At 40.7% G+C, this 17190-nt stretch overlaps 1 pseudogene; it reads left to right on the top strand.

Annotated features, from left to right (window-relative positions):
* Positions 1 to 242: 242 nt before the first annotated feature.
* LOC109701793 (serine/threonine-protein kinase TBK1 pseudogene) lies at positions 243 to 15491 on the top strand (annotated as a pseudogene).
* The last annotated feature ends 1699 nt before the right edge of the window (positions 15492 to 17190 follow it).

The raw sequence follows: 17190 nt of genomic DNA, 5'->3' as shown, positions 1-17190 counted from the left end.
GTGGTCTGACTTTCAGTGGCCATTTGCTCATGCCTCAGGATTGATTATCTAGAAATATTAATGTCTGTCAAGGATGCACTGCTGATGGGATAGACCCTGGGCAGAGTTTTTTTGTAGTAATAACTAATAATGAAGAAGAAGTGAGCCACAGGCAAAGAGGTACACCCCAAGGTCACAGAAGGGCCGATGGTCAGGCGGCTTGCTAGCACAGGTAGGTCACAGAACACGAGACCACTTGTCTCATGGTCAGCAGTGTTCAAGTTGACAGTGAAGAGTCAGCAGAGCTGTGGCCTGTGCCTCCGTATCTCCAGGAAGGACGGTGCCAGTTTGGAGCAGAGAGAAGAGGTCGGCATCCTGAGCTGTGTCCCCTTGGGTACTCTCAGGGGATTGTGAGTTGGTGGCACTCTATCATATCCAGATTCTGAAACCCATAGGAAAGTTCTGGCTGGGGGCTCAGGAGTGAAATCTTGGGAAAGGCAATGATTGAGGTAAGACAGGCTTTGCGACAAAGTAACAGGAAGTCTGGAAGTGATAGTAGGATGAGAAAAGAAGATGGGGGGAACCAAGGAGACCTTACAAAATAGAGATAATGCTAAGCCTGTGTCCCAAGCTCCCAGAGAAAGGAGTGAACCGGTAGGCTGGGCTGGGCCACATCTTTGGGATGCTGAAGTCTGAGGCACTTTCTGAAGAGCAATGTCCATCCAGCTGCAGGGCTGGAGGACCTCCTGGCAGACTTGAGGAGCACAGACGGCTGCTTAAGATTGAATATTGACAGGTAGGGGAGGCCACGATTCTCCCGAGGGAGGCAGAAGGGAGTGTGTGCCATGTCTGTGGCCATAAGAGCAGGACTGAGCACATTCCCACAGGAGAGGGTGCAATTCATTCCTGCCTTGCTCAGAGAGCTCTGTGCTGCTGTCTTCAAATATCATTTGTGAGAAATGCCTTGAACTCTCTCCATTCACTCTCATATTTATTCTCATTTTTATTTTACTTTCTCATATTTATTCTCATTTTTATTTTACTTTCATATTTATTAGATATGCATCTAATCACCTGGGTTTGTGGGGAAACACACACCAATGTTGTCCATTTTCACATTTAGATTCTTTTTTGCAGTGCTTGAGATTGAACTCAGGGTCTTGTATGTGCTAGGCTGGTGCTCTACCACCAAGCTACATCCCCATGCCCCTCACTTTCCCATTCTTGACTTCAAATCTCCAGTGAGTTCTCAGCCTGCTAAGTGATTCTGATACACAGCCCAGTGTGCTTCCCCTGCTGGTCTCCTAAACAGATTCCCACACCTGTATTTCCCCAATCTTCCAATATCACCTGTTCTCGTCTCCTCCTTATTCTAGGCAGATAACTTTGCCTTACTTTCCTATGGTGAATACAAAACACTAAGGTAAATCTCCTTCCTCTTTTTCCCATTTTAATGATCATATATTCATTGTACAGGAAGGGATTTGTTGTGATAATTCTGAATAGACTTACTTTGTACATTGGTTAGATTTCCGCTCTTATCCCTCCTCCTTGCTCCCCATCCCACTTAAAGCAATTACAGGAGGTTTCATCCTTCTATTTCTTTCATGTATATGAAGCCCATCAACCCTATTCCTTCATCTTCATCTCCATTCACCCTCCTTCTTCCCACAAGCACCTATTTTACACACACATACCTTTTCCTACACTGTACCTATTTTATAGTCCTGTCTTTCATTATTGGTTCTAAAGTCAGTATATTGTATCCCAGTTGTGAATATGCCTTACTTTGGTCAGTTCAACTCCCTCTGTTACTCTCCCTTACTCCTTTCCTCTTGCCCCCCATTATTCGGCAGCTTGCAGTACATACCATTATGTCTTCCACCTGCATGAATGTGAAGTATTTCAATACTGTTGACTTTCATTCTCTTTTCCTTTCCCTCCTCCCCCAAGTTCCATAGTGTAGTTCCACTATTGCCAAAACATTCTTCCTGTAGATGTGTATATGCTCATGTTTGCCTTTGTGTATACATTTATCTTTTGGATCTATCTTCCACATATGAATCTCCCTCATCCTGACTCCCAAACCACCACCCTAGCTGCAGTAGTGTCTACTCTGTCTTTTCATTCACCTTCTGCTCTGGTGGGTGAACCCCTGCTCCCTTCAAAGCCTGAGATGTGCCTTGGGTACTTCTGTTCTGAATGCCCGCTTATGTTTTGATTGCTCTACACCCCCAACTTCTCCAGTTGGTCTTTGCTTAAGTGATCATCTACTCTTTGTGTTGGACCTTCAATTTCCATTGCTCTGCTGGGTCCCATTTTGTCCATCTTAACACCAAACCTCCTCTTACCTGCTTTGTCTCCCTGCAGCTGTGGCAGCTGCCTACCTAATGTCTTTACATGTGGAGCAAAGCAGAGCTCTTAATTCCAAACTTGCTCATTCTTTCCTTTCCCAGCTCCCCCTTCTTGACCCTTCCATCACTATACATTGCTGGCCAGACAAAAAGTGGAATCATCCACAGTTCCTGCAGTTGCTTCACCCTCAACCCATTAGCGAATCTTTGCAACTCCATCTTCAAATGATGCCCCAGTTCTTCCCATTTCTCTCCACTTTTACTCACTCTCCACTTGGGCTCCTCTCATCTGTCTTAGTCCATTTGGGATGCTATTACACACTAACATACATTGCATGGCTTACTTACAACAGACACTTCTCACAGTTCTGCAGGCTAGAAATTCTAAGACCAAAGCTTAGACAGAGGTGGTGTCTGGTGAGGACTGGCTTCTGGTTTATAGACGATGCCTTCTCACTATGTCCACACACAGAGCAAGGGAAAATGGGTTTCCCTCAGGTGTCTTTTATAAGACACTAATCTCATTCATATGGGATCTTCTCTCAAGACCCAATCACATCCTTAAGGCCTTATCTCCTATACCATTGCCTTGGGGGTTAACATTTCAACATAGGAATTTCAGGGGGAGGACACAATCATTGAGAACACAACATCATTCAAACCACCAGGGCCTCTGACTTGACTTTTGCAATCATCTTCCCACTTGTGTCTCTGCTTTTTGCAACTTTCCATTCAGAAAACAGCAACCAGAACAAGGAATGCCAAGAAGAACATGACTGGGTGGTGTAGATATGGAGTACAGACGGTACTCATGCACGTACACTTGGTGAAGGCAAACAGGAAAAGGTAAGTAGCTAATGTACTATGCTTTTCTTTTTCCTTCTTGCTTTACAAAGCCCTATTGCAGGGCTGGAGTAGAGGGGAACCCTGGATGCTTCCTCTCACTCCTTGTTTCATTCTTCTCAGCTGCATCATTGTGGCCCCATCTTTGCCCCAATGACAGACTAAGTCTAATTGACTTTTTCTTATGTTTGCATTAATAGGTAGCTTTTATGTGTCATAATAAGTATATGAGCTCTGAAACTGCAAAGAACAGGATTCAGTCTCAGTTCTGACAATATCACCTATCTAGACTTGGGCATGCTTCTTTGTAAACAATAATACTGATCCTACAGGCTTCTAAGAACAAACTCCTGCTGTGGTGGCATCTGCATGGTGGCTGATGCTCTCTCCTTTCTGCTGGAGCTTTATATTGTAACAGGGGAAGATGATAACTCTTCTAGTGGGATCATGTTTTTGAGAAGAGTTTCTTGGTCATGCAATTCTAAACTGCAGAGGTGTTCTGACATTTACCCTAGAGGAGAGGGGTGATAAAGGTGTGGAGATTGAGTGATTGGAATACCGAGCCCCCACCTCCTGTTCCAGAAGAAAATCTCTGCATTCCTCTGAATTATATATGCAGGTTCTGTTCATTTTTTTAAAGCTCTGTGTTACTTTTTTAAAGTATGGAAACTGTTCCCTTAATGTTAAAATAATAAATTTTAATAGTAAAACTTTTCAGGTATATTGGTAATTTCTGGAGGAAGAATAGTAAGAAAGGAAGATCACTCATGCCTGAGTCATTCCTCCAGTGTTTAATGAATATCACGGTCCTGGTGCCATGAATGGTAAATAGTGAGCAGTGTTTGCAAATACTGATCTGGCAATTTGACTGCCTCTAGGTGAAGCTGTTTTCTTGGGTTGGGCTCTGCTGAAGGTTGGATGTTGAATGTCCTCCAAAGACCCATGTGTTAAAGGCTTGGTCCTCAGGGTGGCGCTATTGAGAGGCAGTGGAACCTTTGAGAGGTGAGGCCTAGTACAAGGTTCATGGGTTCCTGAGGTCATGCCCTCAAAGGAGATTGTGGGTCCCAAATCCTTTTTCTCTTTTGCTCCTGAGTTCATGATGTAAACAGGTTTTTTCTGCCACACTCTTTCACCATGATATGCAGCTGCCTAACCACAGGTCCTGAATGGTGTCACCAGATTACATCCTGGAGCTTCCACAACTGTGAGCCAAAATAGACCTTTTGTATAAATTAATTACCTCGGGTGTTTAGCTATAGTGATGGAAAGATGACTCGAATAGTCCTCTACCTCTACTTTGAAACAGGAATTCTATTCAAGTGGTTTGTTTAGAAGATGACACCAGGAAGGCCCAGTAGGGGAGTCAGAAGTGAGACAGGTTTGGGAGGGAATTAGGTAACCAGGACTTCATCTTGCTGGACACTTCAGAGAGACATACCTAAAGTGGTCCACCTCAGGCACAAGGAAACAGGGCCATTTCTCTTCCACCTCCCATCGCCCACTGTCTGAGGGCTGCTCACGAAGTCATCAACTCCTTGGCTGTTCTTGTCTGCTCCACCAGAGAGCTAAAAGACAGCACTCAAGTGTGGAGCTGCAGGGGCTTGGGGCAGGAAAGAGTGGGGATGTGTATGAGGGACCATGGCCATCTGCTGCATATGACATGTGGGGGAAATAGTTTCAGCAGGTCTCATTCCTAGAAACTATTCCAGGCATGGAGGAAGGGGATAAGGGAGAATGATGGAGGGGATGAATTCAACTACGATATATTGTAAGAACTTTTGTAAATGTACAATGTGCCCCCAATACAACAGTAATTAAAATAATGATAATTATTTTAAAAATAAAATAAAAAATCAGCTTCAGTAAGATGTTAGATCTAAACATGAAATGTAAAATACTAAAATTCAACATAGTAGAATATCTTTATAAAATTGCCATAAATTAAAGATTTTTAATATGACAGAATGATCAATAAGCATAAAGGAAAAGGTTGACGTGCTTGCTAGGCAGGCGCTTTACCACTTGAGCCACTCTGCCAGCCCTTTTTTGAATGTGTATTTTTGAGATAGGGTCTTGTGAACTACTTGCTCAGGGTTAGCTTCAAACTGATCTCTGCCTCCTGAGTAGCTGGGATTACAGGCGTGAGCCACCAGTGCCCAGTTGCAATGTTCATTTTTCTGAGCCTGGTTTATTTTACTTAGAGTGATGATCCTCAGTTCCACCCATTTTCCTGCAAATAACATAATATAATTTCATTCTTCTTTAAGGCTGACTAAAACTCCATTGTGTATATATATCACATTTTCTTTGTTCACCAATGGATGGACACCGAGGCTGAGTCTATAATTTAGCTGTCACCAACAGTACTGCAACATGGGCATGCAGGTGTCTCTGTTGCATGCTAACTTCTGTTTCTTCCAGTATATGCCTAGGAGTGATATAGCAGGATCATAAGGTAGTTCTATTTTTAGGTTTTTTTGAGGACCAGTCATACTGATTTCCATAGTGACTGCACTAATTTATCTTCCCACCAATAGCATATATGGGTTCCTTTCCCTCCCCATCCTTGCCAGAGTCTGTCATTTGTTTTCTTGGTGACAGCCCTGCTGACTGGAGTGAGATGATCTGCATTTTCCCAGATGACTAAAGAATTTCAACATTTTCCATGTATTTATTGGCCATTTGCACTTCTTTTGAGAATTGTCTGTTTAATTCATTTGCCCATTTGTTGATTTGGTTGTTTAAATATTTAATTTCTTTGTATATTCTAGATATTAATTCTTTATCAGATAAGTAACTGGAAAAGATTTTCTCCCTTCCTGTGGGTATCTCTTTAGGCTAATGGACTGTTTCCTTTGCTGTGCAGAAGGTCTTTAGTTTGGTGCAATTCCATTTGTCAATTATTGCTGTTGTTTGAGAAGCTACTGGAATCCTATTCAAGAAGTCATTGCCTATGCCTGTCTCTTCCAGTGGTTTCCCATAGCAGTTTCAAAGGTTCAGGTTTTACTTGCATCAGGGTCTTTGGTCCATTTTGAATTGATTTAGTATAGGGTGAGAGATAGGGATTTGGTTTCAGTCTTCTGCCTGCAGATATCCTGTTTTCCCAACACCATTTGTTAAAAAGGTTGTCTTTTTTCCAACATATGTTTTTGGCCTCTTTGTCAACAATCAGTTGGTTATGACTGTGGGCTCATATCTGGGTCTTTTTTTCATTGTTCTTCACGCCTGTTTTTGTGACAGTACCATACTGTTTTTGTTACTGTGGTTCTGTAGTATAGTTTGAAGTAAGATATTATGATAAATGGTCAATAAATGCACAAAGAAATGCTCAATGCCCCAGTCATAAAGGAAATGCAAAGCAAAATGACAGTGACATGTCATCTCACTTCAGTCAGAATGGCTATCATCAAGAACGCAAACAACAAAGGCTGGTGAGGAGGTGGGAAAAAGGAGCCCTGACACACTGCTAGTGGGGATGTAAATTAGTGCAGCCAGTATGGAAAGCAGAATGGAGGGTCATCAAAAAATCAACAACAGAATTTCCATATGGTCCAGTGACACCACCCCTGGGCATGTGAGTCAGGATCAAGTAGATCCACCTGCACACTCATGTGTGCAAGCTGCAGAATCTGCCTAGGTGACCTTCAACTGATGAATGGATCAACAAAGTTTTATATATATATATATAACACACACAACGGGGTATTATTTAGCAATAGAGCAGAATGGAATTATGTCATTTGTAGGAAAATGGGTAGAACTGGAGACCATGATGCTAAACAAAGTAAGCCAGGTTCACAAAGGTCACATGTTCTCTCTCATATGCAGAATTCAGACCTGATATATGCATGTATGTATAACCGTGACTGTAATTGTGGCACTGTTTGGGGATGAAGAAAGAAAGAGTGATGGAGTGAGTAATAGTAGAACACATTGTGTTTGTGTATGAAGATTACATAAGGAAGCACCCTGAAAGCTGGGAAGGGAGGGATGGGGAAAAGAGCATGAGAGGGAGTTAGTCTGATCAAAGTACAATATATGCAAAATACGGCAGTGAAAACCCTTCATACCATTAATACACACTGGTAATAATTTTAAAAAGCGGCACTACAGGATGCGAGCTATGGCTGCTCTACCCGCCCCTTTCCTCTCCATGGTGTCATTTTCGGGGTGCTGGTTGGCTAACGCAGGGAAGTGGCTGGGGTGAGAAGGGATATGACGGGTGCCCTGTTGATCTCCTTCTGAGAAAGCCTTTGCCTTCTTTCCGTATTAAGAGCAAGCAGACAGCCTGTGGCTTTTGGGGGCTGTCTGTTCCCCTCTTATGCAGTGTATATGCTCATTTAATGTCACTGGAATCCATGTGCTCTGGGTCTGCCCCAGCTCTGTGCTCCTGGGCATTGGGAACTGTGGAAATGGGGCAGGAAACAGTGGACAGGCACTTGAACCTGTCTCCTCAGCACACACACAAAGCACACACACAAAGGTAAAGTAACTAAGAATTTCAAGATGGTGACCACAGAGCACTCAACCAATGGAGTTACGGACTGTGCTGGCTCTAGCTGAGGGCTGAGACCCCACCAGCTGGTTTGCCCATCTGTGAAGCTGCCCCCATGTCCTCTGGTTTCTGGTCTTGGCATAGTCTCTGTTCCTTGGAGGAAAGGGGGGAGGACTTGAGCTCCAGTGTTCCCGTCTCCTTAAGGAATGACCAAGACCTCAGAGACCCTTTGCCATCCACCTACTCTTCATGTGCAAAACTAGGAAGTAAGCTAAGTTTTCTTTTATCTCACATCTGGACCCAGGTACTCTCATTTGCTGCCTGTTGGATCTGACTCCTGCGTCTACTACTCTGTCCCATGTCCCCTCTGAGTTACTCCTGTCCTCACGACCCACTGCTCAAAGCATCATCCTCTTCAACTCTGTGCTCCTGACCACTGGCTTTGTCATGGGGTCACCCTTGAAGTTAACCATCCCTCATTCTCTATGATTCTCCATCTCCTCTTTCCCATCACCCTTCTCCCTTAACACTTCTGAATTTTCTTTTCCACAGTCAGGTACACACAACTCAAGTTTCTGTCCTTGACTGCAATTCTAATGCACATTGATTCCTGTCTATAAAGAAACAAATCTTTTTTTCCAAGATGTTTGGACCATATTTGCCACTAATTAGAAAATACCTTTCCAAACATATCTAACCAATATCACAGCATCATGGCTTCCAATTCAAAGTTGGTAAGTCAATTTGTATTTATAGATAGTTAGAGAGCCCTGTCTAGATACAGCTATGTATATGAAATTTTCCTTAGTACTAGTTATGGGAGGGATCATTTCTTGGGGTGCCATTATTGTAAAACATCTATATTTCTCTAGATGTCTAGCTTTTACAGAGAAGTAAGTACTGTCAGTAGGACTTTTTGGGTTGGCAAAGTGGGAACGGTATTGCAGACAATTGAAATAACCCATGGCAAACCCCAGTGCCCAAAAGCACATGGGGAAGTGGGATGCCAGGGCTGAAGAGAGATGAATCTGCAAATGGAGGTGAGATCTAAAGCATCACGTGCCCCATAGGGGGCACTGTAAGGAATTTAGATTTTACTTTCAATGATCAGAACCACTTGAGGCTTTTTAAGCCAGAGAGCAACTTTGACAGGATGCACAAAGAATGCAACTTTGCTCTTTGTAAGGACCACAGAGAACTCTCAAAAAAAAATCTAGGGAGGAGTAGGGAGGAGAATGTGTTTGAAGGAGGGGAGAGGAGGGCCAGGCCCCCAGGAAGTGACAGTGAAGGCAGGCAGCAGGGCCTTGTGAGTAAATCAGTGCAGACTGGGTGCCAGTGGGAACTGGCTGTGAGGACGCCAGGGTGCAGCACTGGAAAAGATGGCAGAGGTGACCCAGTAACCAACTAAAGGTGCCATATTGAGGTTTGTTGCTAAAACAAAGAGGGTATTGTTTGTATAAATACCAGGGTGACATTTTGCCTAATATATTATGTTTTTAGGCTTTGCACATTTTATACAGCTGCATTCTATAGTCTTCTTGGCTTTTTACTCCTCTCTTTTTTGCTCCTCTCTTCTGTCTTTCACTCACATCTTTCTTCTTTGTTGAAAAATACTAAGGATAACTTTTAGATTCTAACTGCAATTTCTCCCACACCCACTAGGTGGAGGTAAAGTATGCTATTTCATTTTTCCCATTTTTCTGCAATGTATTTTGAATCAAAACACTCTCACATCAAACATGAATTATCTGATTACAAAAGTGAAATATATTTATTATATATATTTTAGACATATCAGAAGTCAAAAGAAGAAATAAAATTAACTGCGGTCCTTAACCACTCTTCCCGTGCAATTTCTTTTCAATTCATGTACAGATATGTTTTGTGCTTAATCAGGATCAGACTGAAAGCAGTTTGCTTCCTGATTTATTTTACCTACCAATATATCATAAACATTTTCCAATCTATTCCAATTCCCTGTGTATTTAAATTTGTTTTTAATTGATACATAATAATCTCACACATTATGGGCTGCAGTTTGATAAAATGACGTATAGACAGAATGGGTGATATCAAATCAAGACAATTAGCATTTCTCTCTCCTTACATTTATCATTTCTTTGCCTTGGGAACCTTCAAACTCCTCTGTCCTAGGTCTTTATAAAATATATGGTAAATTTTATATTATTCACTAAATTTTATATTCTAATTTAAAGGATAATGGTGATATAACACATCTGCATCTATATCTCTATTGAACAGTATAAAATGACTATTATAAATAAGTCAAAGTAAATAGCTGTGCACATAATTGTTTGTCTACATCACTGGTGCTTTGCAGGATGTCTTCATAGAATTGTTTTTGGGGGTCAAAAGGAATGGATATTATTGAGGCTTTTGCTCTATGCACCTTGCTCAAGCTCTTCACACCTGACCTGAGCAGACCCCTGGCTTTGTGCACCTGCCTGATCAATGATGCTGTTCTTTTAAAGAAATGTTATTCTCTGACTTTACTTCCTCAAAGTGTAATGGTGAAACAAGTTGAACACAATCCTGGATGGAGGCTGATATACATAGCCAAAATGATTTTTCTTGGTTATGAATCAACCCGAACAGTTACAGAGAGAGAGAGAGAGAGAGAGAGAGAGAGAGAGAGAGAGAATAATTGTCAACAGATGGCGCTCTAGAATTAAAATTATGATCAATGAAGAAATGGTGATATTTTTCTTTCTTGCCATGATTTCCGTCTAGGCAAGAATTGATTTTGTGTAAATCTTCTGTGAAGAAGTTGTTTAGCTTGGACAATGCAAATCCTCCGAGTGAAGAAAGTGCCCTGTCCAGGGGTTTGGCAGCATTCCACATGAGTCTAGAAAGTGGAAGGTGTTCAAAACCTAACACTTGACTATTGTGTTTGTTTGATGGTTTAGTAGCAAGGATCTTGAGAACAATCATAAGTCTAGTTTTCCTTTCTAGTCACCTCCTCAACCTCAGATTTTCTCTCTCTCTTTTTTTCTCCCTCCCTCTTCCTCCTCTATCTCTCCCTTCCTTTCTCCCTCCTTTGCATTGTACCACGACTCTCAAGTTTATTATGCTAAGTAGAAAATCTGGACTAGGTTCTTAAGCTCTGTCTTCTCTACAGTTAAGGCACTAACATTGCAATTCCCCTCTTAATGCTATCATAGGGCCTGAGAAAATTAGTCTAGGCATCGTGGTCTGTGAAATCCAGTATAGGAGTGGTGATGATTGTCTTGCTTGGTTTTTTGAGATTAAATTTGTTTGCACATTGATCCAATGGAAGAGGATGCCATGGACAGAAGTCATATCACAGGGGCTTGAACAACTGGCCACTGTACTCTTTCTGCCATAGCTAAACCTCAGGAGACACACCTGTGTGAACCTCCCTGCATTCTTTTATTATAGTGCTGGGGAACACAGCTGTGCTGGCAAGGATCTGCCAATGGCATCACCCTGTATCTTTGGGTGCTGTCTGGCTGAAGATGAACCTCCTGTACCCAAGCGTTTGGAGGACATTTTGTTTGTGGGCTGGTGCTGCCTCAGTGCTTCCTTCATTTCTGTGGTAATTAATTGTTTATTATGGTGGTTTAAGAGGGCAGTGGCTCTAGGTAGCTTTTGTTGGTCTTTTTACCCTCTGCTTCTTTGTTTGTAATCACAAACATTTTCTGTTTATAATAGAACTTTGTTAAGAAAAAAGAAGTCAGAATGACTATAAACAGTGAAGATACCTTTCAAACACTATTGGTGATTATTAAATACTCTACATCTACATTTTACAACAAAATAATTTTGTCTTAGGGACAATTTAAAGAGTCTGATATCTATGTCCTTCCTTTTCAGGACTTGTTTGTGAAAAGGCATGAATGTTTCAATGAGACAAAAATAAATAAGGTCCTGAGAAGCAAGAGTAGAGCTTAGATTCATATTCAGATTCTCAACTCAGTTGCACCTCCAAATTTTCTTTTTGCCAAATAATATTATACTCATAGGTTCCAATGATGAGGACACCATTCAATTTCTATGTTATGCATTCATAAATTTAAAAATGACACAATATGCCATTTTAAATATTCCCTTCACTAAGTTTAAAATTTGAATATGCTTCATATCTTTAATCACATCTTCATTGATGATTGTAAGATTTGAGATTATATACTAACTCTACCAATGAACCTGTAAGTAGATAATGAAAAAGACATTCAAGATCATTCACTGTCATGGTGTTTAACTAAAAGGAAAAAGCACTCACTTATGTTTTCCTACTGTCTCTAGAAATTGAAGTTTCTGCAGTCATTAAGCCAAGGTAAATCTTGGTACGTAGTTGTATCTTAGAGTACAAAATGACAAAATGTGGTTCTAGCATGACATGAAGGATACTGAAGGTGACTCAAATCATGAATTGGTAGTGTGACCAAAATTACACAGAAAAGGAACTTAAATGAAATATCTTCTCAGTAGGATTCTTACTGGAGTTTTAGGACAATGACTCTGAAAGTCCCAACAGATGGGATGGCCACCATCCCGGTATGACAAAGAGCAGAGTAGTGGTGAAGGGCAAAGAAAGATTTATTCAATGAGCCATGTTGGGGAGAGCAGATAGAGAGGTTCAGTGTATGGGAATAACATAATGAAACTCCTTTGTACAAGTAATATACTCTAATAAAAAGTAATCTTTAAAAACAAGTAAATGTATGACTCTTTATTATTTAGTTAAGTAGTAAACAGGAGGAGATTTGGGATGTTGCTTGACGGTCAGTTATGTCTGCCTGAACAAATGTGCATTCAGGAGCTTAGCATGGAACTGATGATTTTCTCTCCTCACTAACACACTTTTACAGAGCCCTCTTGCCACTAGGCAGTGTTTCTTAGCACACTGAATCCAGCAGAATAACCTGAAGAGCTTGGTGAAGCAAATTGCTGGGTCTCACCCTGGAGTTTCTGACACAGGAGGTCTGGATGGGCCCCAAAAGTTGAACTTCCAACAACCTGCTGAGTAATGATGATACTGGTTCATGGACAGACTTAGAATAGCAAGATTCTAGGGTAGAAATCTCCAGAGCCAGGGGTCCTGAATATGAACCCTTTGCTTGAAGAAAAAATTTTACAAAAACTCTTCCTTTGCATTTTCTCATTTGTAAAAATATATTACTCAAGAACAGCAAATAATCTATAAGCAAATGTTCACAGATTGGGGATACATGTTCAATCATTTTTTCTGTGTGGGAGTGTGCAGTCATAAGGAATATTGGTTTTACTTCTTATCTACTTTATATCCACAGATGCCTGTACTTCATTAGAGCTGCAGGAATGCACTGCAAGCAGTCATCTTCAGAGATGGGCTGCCTCTCCAAAAACAAAAATTAGAAAGTGTGCATATAAATCATCAATAAATATAACCTTTAGACATTTTATAAAACATCACTATAAGAAATGGGATACAGTATCTGATTTCAAAAATATCTGGGTGTGAATACATTTGACTTATTTTTTTCTTTTACTGCACTGGTTGTAATGTCAAGTATGATGATCAATCAAAACCCTGAGTGTGGGCAGGCCTGTTAGGTTTCTGATCCCAGTGAAAAAAATGTGAAATGGTGAAATTTTTCACCATTAAGTATCTTGTTAGTGGTCATTTTTTCTTTTTTTGCTTCTTTTTGTTTTGCTTTTATCATATTATGGGTGGAAGAAGTTCTCTTTACTCTGTTAAGAGTTTTTATTAGGAATAGATGATGATTTTATTAGCGATTTTTTTAAATCATATTTCTGCATCTCAAGATGATCACATAGGTTTTGTTCTTAGTTTATTTATATGGTGAACTAGATTAATTGATTTTAAAATTTTAAACCAAGCTTGCTTTGCTGGGATAGATTTTACTTGACCATAACTGATTGGCTTATATAGTTTTGGAATTAATTTTCTAAGATTTTTGTTTTGGCTTTAGAAAATCTACGTTCTTGAAGAATGCTTGAATACTCTTTTCTTTGTTGGATTTTGATGGTATTAGCCTCATAAAGTGAGATAAAGATTTTGTATAAAATTGTTTTTATTTATTCCATAGAAGTCTGGCAGAATTAACAGTACCGACATCAGAATACGGAATTAAAAGAAAATTTTCAGGAAGAGGCTGCGAAGGCCCTGGCGGTGGCCTGCGGGGTCCTGCTGGGTACCGAGACCGCCTGACTGAGCAGAGGTGCGGAGCTTCCCGCATCTGTGCTTTTCTCTCATATCTTGGGTCAGGGAGCTCCTGCAAATGTCTTTCGTGGCAGACGAAGAAAACTGGTGACTTATTTGCTGTCAAAGTGTTTAACAACGTAAGCTTCCTCCGTCCAGTGGATGTTCAAGTGGAGAATTTGAAGTGTTAAAAAAACTCAATCACAAAAAGATTGTCAAATTATGTGCTGTTGAAGAGGAGACAACAAGACATAAAGTACTCATTATGGAGTTTTGTCCACGTGGAAGTTTATGCACTGTTTCAGCAGAGCCATCCAATGCCTATGGACCACCAGAATCAGAATTTCTAGCTGTTTTACGAGATGTGGTGGAGGGAATGAATCACCTCCGAGGGAACGGCACAGTGCGCCGTGATAGCAAGCCAGGAAGTATCACGCGTGCATAGGGAAGACGGACAGACTGCGTACAAACTCAGACTTCGGCAGCTAGAGAATTAGAGGGTGGTGAGCGGTTTGTCTCTGTGTATGGCACAGAAGAGTATTTGCATCCTGATGTTATGAGAGAGCAGTGCTCAGGAAAGATCATCAGAAGTATTGGGGTAACATTTTACCGTGCAGCTACTGGACCACTGCCCTTTAGACCATTTGAAGGGCCTCGTGGTAACAAAGACGTGATGTATAAAACAATTACTGGAAAGCCTTCTGGCCCAATAGCTGGAGTACAGAAAGCAGAAAATGGACCAATCGACTGGAGTGGAGACACGCCTGTTTCTTGCAGTCTTTCTTGGGGTCTTCAGGTTCTACTCACCCCTGTTCTTGCAAACATCCTTGAAGCAGACCAGGAAAAGTGTTGGGGTTTTGACCAGTTTTTTGCAGAAGCTAGTGCTATACTTCACTGAATGATAATTCATGTTTTTCCACTACAACAAATGATAGCTCATAAGATTTACACTCATAGCTATAATGCTGCTACTGAATTTCATGAACTGGTCTACAAGCAAACAAAAATTATTTCTGCAAATCGAGAACTCATCTATGAAGGACGACACTTAGTTTTAGAACCTGGAAGACTGGCACAGCATTTCCCTAAAACCACGGAGGAAAATCCGATCTTTGTAGTAAGCTGGGAGCCCCTGAGTACCACAGGATTAATATAGGAAAAAATTTCCCTCCCTAAATTGCACCCACGTCATGATTTAGATGGGGATGCTAGCATGGCTAAGGGAATAACAGGGGCTGTGTGTTACTCCTGCAGAGCTGCCAGTACCTTGCTCCTTTATCGGGAATTAACGCGAAAGGGGATACGGTGGTTGATTGAATTAGTTAAAGATGACTACAGTGAAACTGTTCACAAAAAGACAGAAGTTGTGATCACGTTGGATTTCTACATCAGAAACATTGAGAAAACTGTGAAAGTATATGAAAAGTTGCTGAAGATCTACCTGGAAGCAGCAAAGTTAGGTGAAATTTCAGACATACACACCAAATTGTTGAGATTTTCCAGTTCTCAAGGAACAATAAAAACCAGTCTTCAGGATATTGAGAGCAGATTATCTCCAGGTGGATTGCTGGCTGATGCATGGGCACATCAAGAAGGCACTCACCCAAGCAACGCAAGTCAACTCCCTGTATAGCTATCCTTATCTCAACCAGCAAAAAACCTTGGTCCTTCCTATTATTGCTTATACGCTCTCTTTTTTTTTTTGATTTTTTTGATTTTATTATTCATATGTGCATACAAGGCTTGGGTCATTTCTCCCCCCTGCCCCCACCCCCTCCCTTACCACCCACTCCGCCCCCTCCCTCTCCCCCCCATCCCCTCAATACCCAGCAGAAACTATTTTGCCCTTATTTCTAATTTTGTTGTAGAGAGAGTATAAGCTATAATAGGAAGGAACAAGGGGTTTTGCTGGTTGAGATAAGGATAGCTATACAGGGAGTTGACTCACATTAATTTCCTGTGCATGTGTGTTACCTTCTAGGTTAATTCTTTTTGATCTAACCTTTTCTCTAGTTCCTGGTCCCCTTTTCCTATTGGCCTCAGTTGCTTTTAAGGTATCTGCTTTAGTTTCTCTGCATTAAGGGCAACAAATGCTAGCTAATTTTACACAATACCTGACTTCAAAATATATTACAAAACAATAACAATAAAAACAGCATGGTACTGGCATAAAAACAGATATGAAGACCAGTGGAACAGAATAGAGGACCCAGATATGAAGCCACACAACTATAACCAACTTGTCTTTGACAAAGGAGCTAAAAATATACAATGGAGAAAAATAGCAGCCTCTTCAACAAAAACTGCTGGGAAAACTGGTTAGCAGTCTGCAAAAAACTGAAACTAGATCCATGCATATCAGATGGGAGGTGTAGCTCAAGAAGTAGAGTGAGTGCTTTGCAAGGATGAAGTTTGGGTCTTTGACGATGGATGGTGGCCTTCGCAATGTGGACTATCTTTAAGAGCTTTCTAAGAAGGTTGAGAAAATTTCAGTTTGCACAAGAGGATAATGCTAGGGCATTAATGAATGTCTTTACAGGTGGTTTCTTATTTCTGTAATTCAGTATTTGATGTCATGTAGATACGTACAATATTGTAAATACATAAAAATGTATAAATTTTTGGCTGCTGTTAAGAAGTAATTTTGCCTTTTCACATTTCTAAGTACTTGAGGCAGTTGACCTCAGTGAGCACTAAAAGAAAGCCATGGCTGGCTAATACATGGCTGGCTGGGGTGCTGGGCCTCCTCCCTCCCAGTAAGGTAGAGAAGTAGCATTTCTCTGGTGCCTGCTGGAAATGTTTCAAGTGGAACCAAAACTAACATCCTTACAAGTCAGAAAAGACTGATTGTTGGCACATTTACAGATGAGAAAATGAAGAGGTGGCTTCTGTGAGTGGGGAGCAGAACCAAACCACTGTTTTTCTAGGATTACAGTTCTTTTGAGAAGGATAAAGTGGCATTATTTCACTTTACAAGGTGCCCAGATCTCAGTTTTCCTTGTATGTTTAATTTTGAGAAGAATTATTGAGCAAAATTTTTAAACTGGATTTGCTGCTTATAAGTATTCATTTTTCCTTTGACCATAAATGTATAACTGTCATTAGAATCTAGGATCATCTCAATTGTTTTAAGCTGTATATTCTTTTACTTTAATTCTGCTTACTATTTCATGAAAAAAAAATTTCTCATTTTAATGTAAAAAAACTTCCAAATTTCAACTTTAAAATAGATATGGGGCTCTTAAAATTCTTTTTTCTTAGATGTGGAGGAGTTTAGGTCTTTCAAAAAAACTGTCTACCACATCTAAGATGCCTAATTTATTGACACAAAT

The sequence above is a fragment of the Castor canadensis genome, chromosome 13 (assembly GCF_047511655.1).
Source record: "Castor canadensis chromosome 13, mCasCan1.hap1v2, whole genome shotgun sequence".
Classification (NCBI taxonomy): Eukaryota; Metazoa; Chordata; class Mammalia; order Rodentia; family Castoridae; genus Castor; species Castor canadensis.
The sequence above is the reverse complement of the archived record's forward strand: the minus strand, read 5'-3'. Positions and strand labels throughout refer to the sequence as shown.